Raw genomic sequence first — 7,889 nt, 5'->3', positions numbered from 1 at the left:
AAAGAACCCAGAGGAGCCCCACACAGAACATGCAAAACCTTACACATATACTGTATATCACTCTGAGCTTGTGAAATCAAACCCATGACACTGGAGCTACCTACTGGGCCATGGTACTACCTTCAATAAAAACAGATAAATATTACAATCTCACATCTCACAAACTGTTACTTGACATAGAATTAACAAGTGTTCTACAAAACAAATAATATGCACTTTTTCACTTGTACAGCAACATCTTGCAAACCTATACATCATCCAAATATGTATCTTGCTGGATCATGTTATTTGTCTCCATCATAGTACTTTAGAGAAATCAACAGCATGCTGCCTTTAATAGAATTAATAATAGAAAATTGTCAGTCGTCTGTTGTTGTAGCAGTACTTTGTAAGTAATAGCCTTTTACTCTGTATCTGATTCCTCTTTCAAGAGAAGCTTTCAGAGGCAGAATTGCTGCTAAGTCATACAGCCACCGTGGAAATCATAGGGGAGATGCAAGAGGAAGAAAGAAACAATTAGAGATCATTTGAGGGAAGAAGCTTTCTATTGCTTTCAATCCAAGGCCTTTTGTCTTTTGTTGACCCCTCTAAGAGTGGGGGAAAAGAGCAGGAGGGCATCCTCCAAGCCCCTAAGTGGAGTCTTGCATATCTGTGTCTTTCATCTACCACAGAGGATAGAAGGAGCACAAACGTCAGTGTCTGTCGACCACTTTAATCAATTTAATGCAACTGGCAGGCTTTATGAGCCCTGACTCACCTACAAAGAGTGCTGCAGATGGAAAATTGAGAGGGAGCTTTCAGCTGGCCTTCAGGTTTCTGTTTCAGGAGAATACAAGGGCTACAGGACATAGGGGTGACACTCAGACAACCGTCAGCAAAGACATGCTGGTCCTCATCCCCTTCATTCTTTCTTCCTGCCCAGCTCTCTCTCTGCAGCAGTCTCATCTGTACAAGCCATACAAGGCACTTCTGATATAAAGTATGGGTGATGGACCTTTGTTTAGTTCAAAGGTTTATACCTCTTTATTCCAGTTCCTTTGTGGATCCTTGGGCCTTGAAATATGTATCACTGTCCCCTTTCATTCTTATCTATCCAAAAGGAGGAGGGAAATCAAAGCTTCAAGTTTTTCCAAAAGTCAGCTGGAAACCCAGAGTCCACTTAATGTCATTTTTTGCCTAGTCACTAGCCAACGAAAAAGGGTATTAAAGAATCCTGACAGTACAGTATTTGCCTATATTGGCAATAATTATCACATATTAGAGTGAACGGGAAACTTTACTATTATTGACAAAGTAAATTTTTTAAATGCCCAACAGGAGAAAAATCTGTCTCTTGTATGTTCAGTGGCTGCTACCACAACCCAAGACATATTCTATATACTTGTTGCCACAAAAAACACAACACCAGATATGGGTATCAGCTTATCCCACTTGGCCATATCTTTGGGTGTTTGACTTACAGTCATGCAGCCACCATGGCCATGTCTCTCTGGGAGTCACCGTGGGACTATGCTATGCTCCACACATGTGTGATCAGACAAACTCAGGGGAGGAGTGGATGGGATTAGGGAACTGCAACTCCATTGCCTCCCCAGTGAGATCACTAATGAGGTCCCACAGTCCCGACACTTCCAGCAGGCCTTACGTGCAGCATCTCCGCCTAGCACGCATTTCAACACCAATCTTACAGTAAGCTTTCTAAAGCTGCACTCAGAGATGAAAAGCTTCCTGAAGTAAACACCAACAACGGCTCCTACTTAGCTCCAGTGAAAGGCTGATTAGTTCACCAATGGATCCTACTAAAAGAACTTGCTCCTTTAGCTCAGCTCCTCAAAAGATCCCCTGGTACTGATGCATGGCATTAGATCAAGACACCTACTGTTAGTCAATTAATTCAATGCCTGACACCTTTATGGCTTTTACTTTGCATTGTGTTGGTAGGAGGGCAGTGTAAGCATAGATTACAACAAGGCTTACTGCAAAGGCTTACAGCAGACAAGTTGAATCATTCAAAGAGACTGTACATGTAATTAGTTAGATTCAATTTAAAATTTCTTACAGCTGAGTGAATAACATTTGTTTCGGTTTTGTGGCATTTTTGTAAGCAGCATGTAAGCATTGTCAAACATAAGGATTAATCACCAATTCTTTTTCTACATCACAGTCTATGCAAAAAAAGTGTCCTCATTTACAGCAAATGTACAGGTTAAGTCAATAAGGGTGACAGTGTTTCATTCACCTTTATGCATTGCACATCATTTGATGTCTCTCCACATCAATTCTCATCTCTGCACCAGCTGGCAATCATACAACCTACTGAAATAAAAGAATAAAAAAAACATGTGGGCGTTATGAAGCAACTTAGATGGAAAAAACAAACAACACATTCATTAATCTGATGTTTAATTGGCGTTACCAATTAAACACATCATTAAAGTGAAGAGTGGAGTGGGAAATGTACATTTCACAGATCACACATGCATGCTAGAATAAACAAATGAATGCATATTAGTGCATATCCGATTGTTTTCCTTTGGATGCACACAAAGAATTATACTTAAATAGTAAAGGGCAAAAAAAAAGTTTAAAAAAATTAATTAAAATAAAAAATATTTAGGTGAATGTTACACATACTGGTAATATGACCATATCCTGCAATCAGTTGCTGCATAGTAATATCATAGCCAAAAAGGTCATGACATATAATTGTATACAAGTGCTTTTCTTTCTGACACTAAACATATCAAAAGAGAAATGTTAGAAATGTGAAAAAATGCATAATTAAATAAGCAAATTGGTAATACAAATAAAAAAATTAATCTGATGTCTCATACACATGGGCGATCTTAATTATACTGTGTACCTTTATCACTGAGGACTGAAGTGAGAAACGTGGCCAGTGCGAGCCGTGGGAAGGAAAATGTCTTTTTTTTTTCCTAGTGTCATGCTGAGGAATGGCAGACAGACGCCTCCAAAAAAAGTCATGAGACCCCTTTTCATACATATTACACATACAGATAGTTTAAGCCAGCACTTTTTCAATTTTCATTTCCATGTCAGTGCTGTCAGCATTTAACAGATAATAAGGAATCTGATGCAAGTGTTGTATTAAAAACTGAAATGTACCCAATTAGTTATGATGAACAATAAAATATGAAGCTGTCATGAGCAAAATAAGTAAAAAACACATAAGATCAAATATCTGACCACTTGGCTTGCTCTTTACAAGAGTGACTGTAACTGTGAATAGAACTGAGTCTTTCCAGGACTCTGGAATAAGTGCTTTTGTTCTTGAGTGCAGGCAAAAGCAACGTTAGGTACCCTTTAAATTGGCCGGTACTCTCACCAGGGTCAAATAACAGATTAATAATGAGGTTCAGTAATGAGCTCCCCGGAGTGTCCACCCACACCTCCCTCCATCCTGGCTTCCTTTATCCCTTCCCTTGATGGATGGTAGTGGGTATCATTCACACATCACAGAGAAAAATGGCTCGGATGGCATTTGTGTAAAGGGAGAAATAAGCACTATTGCGCTGACATATTGTTTCATTAAATCATGCTCCGTGTTTAGTATTACAACCAAGCTCAAATTAATACTCTACAGTGTCCACAGTTTGAATTACATTGGTCCTCACTTGTCTTTGCAAACACAAATCCAACCTACACTTATTCAATCTGACACAGCCTACACAAAATAATACAGTGCATGTCCAAAAATTGCCTCCAATTTAACAAGATTTGGAATCTTTATCTCTCAGCAGCTGTACGCCCACAGTGACAATCATGCACACTGCAACATAAACATAGGACAAATGATTTAAACCTGATATTTCTGCCTTGTGGTCTGTATATGACGAAGACATGTGGGTAGGAGTGAGTTATTAGATGTTTCTGAGAAGGTTACTGCTGTGTGGCATCTTTGTCCAGCATTATTAGCTACTGGTTTACATGCTTAGCTGATCTGCAGGAACCGGTTGGGATGAGTAGGGAGGCAAGCAAGAGACTAACAGAGCCCCAATCACGTTGTGCTATGCCATGCGGCGATACTAATAACCACTGTGTTCCTGCATTAATGCTCTCTGTCTACATATCCTCCTGGGACAGACAACATATGTGTAGCATAGAGGCAGACAATATTAACTGCTCTTCAGTTTTGAAGGCAACGGTGTCAGAAGGGAAATTATAGTCTTAAAGTATTTTTTGCTTTCCATTATGATGAATTTTGTGATAATCAAAACAGAAAATGATGTTGCTTTCCTATGCTATAGTACAATTTCAAAACTATAGTATAATCTTCAAACTATAAAAAATCTATTACAGCCTGATCTTCCCTATTGGTAGAGGACCAGTTTAGACAAAATATATACTGTATTTACACAGTTTTTCCAATCAATAAAAAAATGATTTTACTAAGTTTCATAACTTATGATTTTATAAATTTTATTGACACCCTATGCAGATAAAAGAAAAGGAAAGATAGAATAACAACCTTCAGTGCTTGGCCCACCAATTATTGTGTAAAAATACAGTGGATGGTTTTTATCCTTACAGATCCTATATACTTGGTCAATTTTAAGAGGATGATTCTGGCTTATAAATTTACATTAATTTATGTTATATGTCATGCCTTAGGTCAAAGTGACATAGAAATCAAAAGGATTGGATAAAAATACGTAATAGTTAAGGACTTTGGTTGATGGTGTGGCAGTGGCTCTACAACAGTTCTAGTATTCAAACTCACTAGCTGAAAGTGGGTGAGAAGATGGGAAATGCTATGAAATATACAATATATTTGTCAGTGTATACAAAGACATGTTTAAATGTATTTTCCCCCAGAATTATTGTTATTTCTGTGTTGGCAATCATAACACAAAGTTATCCATCTTCTAGCAATAGCTACAGCCAAAACACGATAACAGAAAAATAGAAAGCTTCTAAATAAATATACATTTACGTTCATACACTGAAATCCAGATGTCAGATGTCTTAGTCCATTACACTATTTAAACGTGGAAACAAAAAAAGGCAAAAACAAAAGATAATCAATTCCAAATGTTATATTTATAGAGGTGAACTAATAGTAAATTACATTAAATATGACCAAATGACAGTGTTGGCATTGTTTTGCCATGTTATGTTATCTGTCATGTCAACTGGATCTTTACATAGTTAATTAATTGAAGTAAGTTGCATACTACTGAAATAATAGTATAAATTGGCATCAATGTCTATCAATGTTTAAAAGGCTATTATTTATTATAATGTATTCATACTAAATATTAGCTATTCTCACATTGTACCCTTCTCAGATCATCCTGGTCTGTATAAACCACTACAGTGCTGTGGGAGAAATAGTTTTCCTGTGATTTCTTATGTCAAATGTGACCACAAGCTCTTTGTTTGTATTCCTTCTTGTGTGTTAGAGGGCTAACTGAGAGGCAACCCTGTACTAAGCCTGATATAAACACATCTCTGGCCCTGATGTGTGTCACTGGGCCTCGGGGGCAAAGCTGCCCTTACAGTCACTGAGTGTAAAGGTTGGCTAAACCCTAGTGAATCAAAGCAGCACAACCCCGAACACCTAGATTCTTTCTGATTATTTGTGTTGTTCTTTAACATAATTACATGATTCTAATGCAGATCTTTTTAATTTTATGGTGAAAGCATATGTTTTTATATGCTCATGGTGCAACTGAATAGCTATGGATTAATAATAATAATAATTTACGTGTCTTGAAGTCCATCTGTGGGCCATGAAATCTTTGCAGAGTCATCCAACATGCTTGCTGTTCTCGGATACACACCTTCCTCAATTTTTTCCCTAAAGCTTTTAAAAAGAGTGAGGAATTGCTCTTTGAGAAGAAAAAACAAGAGAAAAAAATCCAAGACTGCTTTTAATCTGCTGAATAAGTGCTGCGCCATGAAACTCTGACCAAGATTAAGTGCTTGGCAGGCCTGGACAGAGTATTAATATTTAAATTCCCATCCAGATAATCAATGGAAGAGAGCACTTCTGTGCATGGTTAGCCTCATATAGCAGATGATAATAAGGAGAAAACCTCCTCATTAAGACTCTTAGAGGCTCTTCATACTGTGTTGTGCACAATACGTTAGTACTGATTATAACCTATTGAAGCAGAAAACCTGATCGAATATCACCTCTTTTAAATTCCTTGTTCCCTCAATGGAGTGTCAAAAAGAGCATTCAGCTGTTCATGTAGCAAAAATGGCAGCTCATCCAAATCGTTCAGCATTTCTCCTTTGCATATGGTGTGCAAGAAAAAAATTTCTTTATATTCGAACATAATGCTTTGATACGGGAGCCAGAGCCATATCAAGCAGCAATAGGGGAACTTATATCTCATTCTCCCTTTCAGTATACAAATAAAATCCCAGCTTAGTGCTTTTTGTCTTTTCAATGCTTTGAACTCTTTCTAGGCCTAAAGGGCACTTTTTTGTGTTTTAGACTGTGGTGTGCACTGACTGTAAAACCACTCAATGACACAAGGAGCCCACAAGCAAAACTTTGAGTGTCTTCATTCGGACCACACATCCTTAGCATTTGCATAATTTGAGGATTAAAAAGAGAGAAAAAGACAGAGTTAAAATTAAAAAAAAAAATGGTATAAATCACAAACGAGGAGCAGAAACCATGCATACCTCACCCAACCTGTAGGGTTAATCGGTGCAAGCTTCGGTCAAACTGCATCAACAACTGCTTAAGCAACATTTTTGAATCAGACTTTTGAGAAGTGTCCAGACTCTTTTACTATTGTCTGTGCTTAGCTGAGGCATCGCAGACAGAGGGAAAGAAAAGCCTTATGGGCATGCAAGCGCAGGATCCGAGGATAATATCTCATTTGAAGGGCTAGCAGAGAAAGAAAAGCAGAAGGGGCTGAAGAAGTAGCTGTGAGGGTGTTAAAAGAGAGCAAGTCCAAAGCTGAACTGCTCAGTTCATTTTCCAGCTCACTGGCCTTCGTAATCCATCTTGGCCAGCTGCTAACAAGATTGGGTCTGAAGTTTACCTCCACAATGCCTTAATCAGATTTAGAGCCACAAAGATCAAATAATGACCCAACTCCAGGGCAAGTTCGCCCTGGCCCTTGATTACGATGTGTGGTCCTTGAGATTTATAAAAGAATTACTTATGGTTGATTGTAATAATATTATTAATAATAATCATCATCATTTTATTTTTGATTGGCTCTTTCAAAACAGAAAATGAAGTAGGCTGTATGTTGCAAAGTTTCTATGTCAAATTGGCTTAAAGAAATAACCACACCAACTGAAATTAAAAGTTGTCACAGATTCGACAATTCTCTGTGAAATAGTAGAAAAAGGTGAAACCTCTATAACAGTTAAGACTAATTGTCTCAGATCATGATATGATTTTGGAGCTTTTGTGGTTTTGTCTCCTTGATTCTTTTTTTTTCTCACCCTCAGCCCCCATGGCTGTCCATAAAGACTGTTACTAAGGCCATCCTTAGTAACTGGATTATTCAGAGAGGCATAGGGCTCTGATTGTCTCACAGCAGATGGTGCGCACTGCTTCACCTTTGAGAGAAGTTAATTAAGCCCGCCATATTGCGCTCATCCAGGGGAAAATGTTGATGAATATAGAGCAATCAAAGTCTGTTTCTCTATTTAAAGTGCTTTCTGTGGGTCGGAGGAGGCCACTGAGAAAGAATGGTGTACAGAGTTCTACTAATTCAAGGCCAGACATCCCCTGGTCCTTTCCCACCAGCAAATGTCCAGAATTGTCCTAACCACTAGTGGCTCACTCCATGTTGTCCAGCAAATTAAACCCCTCTGTGAAAACAACAATCTGTTGTGTGATATTAGCTTTTATTTGATCAAATCTCAAATCTGCTACATGCATGCTATTTAAA

The sequence above is a fragment of the Silurus aristotelis genome (assembly GCF_946808225.1).
Source record: "Silurus aristotelis genome assembly, chromosome: 2".
In the NCBI taxonomy this organism is placed as follows: domain Eukaryota; kingdom Metazoa; phylum Chordata; class Actinopteri; order Siluriformes; family Siluridae; genus Silurus; species Silurus aristotelis.
Note: the sequence above shows the minus strand (reverse complement) of the source record.